Source organism: Xenopus laevis, chromosome 3L, assembly GCF_017654675.1.
Source record: "Xenopus laevis strain J_2021 chromosome 3L, Xenopus_laevis_v10.1, whole genome shotgun sequence".
Taxonomy (NCBI): Eukaryota; Metazoa; Chordata; class Amphibia; order Anura; family Pipidae; genus Xenopus; species Xenopus laevis.
Window position 1 is genome coordinate 63,558,553 of NC_054375.1, and position 1,681 is coordinate 63,560,233.

Consider the following 1,681-nt stretch of genomic DNA (forward strand, 5'->3'; position numbering starts at 1 on the left):
TATTTATTAAAGGCAGAGTTGTGAAATCTCCAGAATTTTGAGTTTAGAACATTTAGGTATATTAGGGTGAGATGGTGCCCATAGTAGAAGTAGGGGTAGGGCTGCAGCCAAAATCCCACTTTTCATTGTGGTAATGTAGAGAACCAAAATTAGAAAAAAGGTGCTTGTATGTGGAAGATTTTGCTGTGAACAGACAACATGCGGTCAAAGAGCTCTCCACGCAGGCTACAATATTAGGAGTTGCAAAATCTACAGTTTGGTACATCATGAGAAAGAAAGAAAGCACTGGTGAACTCAGCAATGCAAAAAGACATGGATGTCCACCAGGGCCGGAACTAGGGGTAGGCAGAGCAGGCACGTGCCTAGGGCGCAAAGCTGGGGGGGCGCCAGGCACGTACCTGCTCTGTCGCCTACCCCATGTCGGTCCTCTCACTCCCCGTCTTCCTGCACGCCGATTGACGCTTCTGCGCATGCGCGCCGTCGTTAACACGCGCATGCACGCCGGCGTCGACTTGCGCATGCGCGCACACGGCCGGCGCAGCATCGGCCCAGGTTGCCTAGGGCGCCCACTCAGTGTGGCCCGGCTCTGATGTCCACAAAAGACAACAGTTTTTCCATGGTGAAGAAAAACCACTTCACAACAGCCAAACAAGTGAACAACACTCTCCAGAAGGTAGGCGTATCGATTTCCAAGTCTACTATAAAGAGACTATTGCATGAAAGTAAATAAAGAGGGTGCACTGCAAGGTACAAGCCAATCATAAGCCTCAAGAATAGAAAGGTTAGATTGGAAAAAAAAAAAAAACTAAAAAAGCCAGCACAGTTCTGGAAAAACATTCTTTGGACAGATGAAACCAAGATCAACCTCTACCACAATGATGGCAAGAAAAATGTATAGCAAAGGCGTGGAACAGCTCATGATCCAAAGCATACCACATCTCTATAAAACATGGCGGAGGCAGAGTGATGGCTTGAGCGTGCATGGCTGCCAGTGGCACTGGGACACTATTGTTTACCATTATGTGACACAGGACAGAAGCAGCCAAATGAATTCTGAGGTGTTCAGAGACACTGTCTGCTCAAATCCAGCTAAATGCAAGTCAAATTGATTGGGAGGCGTTTATAATACAGATGGACAATGACCCAAAACATACAGCCAAAGCAACCCAAGAGTTTATTAAAGCAAAAAAGTGGAATATTCTTGAATGGCCAAGTCAATCATCTGATCTGAACCCAATTGAGCATGCATTTCACTTGCTGAAGACTAAACCTCTGACAGAAAGGCCCACAAACAGCAACTGAAAGCCGCTGCAGTAAATGAGGAAACCCAGAATCTTGTGATGTCCATGAGTTCAAGACTCCAGGCTTCAGCAAAGGGTTTTTCAACCAAGTATTAGAAATGAACATTTTATTTTCAGTTTTTTAATTTGTCCAATTTCTTTTGAGCCCCTGAAGTGAAGTGATTGTGTTGAAAAAAAGGCTTTAGTTCCTCACATTTTTATGCAATCTTTTTGTTCAACCCACTGAATTAAAGCTGAAAGTCTGCAGTTCAACTGCATCTGAGTTGTTTTATTTAAAATTCATTGTGGTAATGCACAGAACCAAAATTGAAATAAAGTTGTCTCTGTCCAAAGATTTATGGGCCTAACTGTAAGTATATGACATAAGCAAGAAACACAAA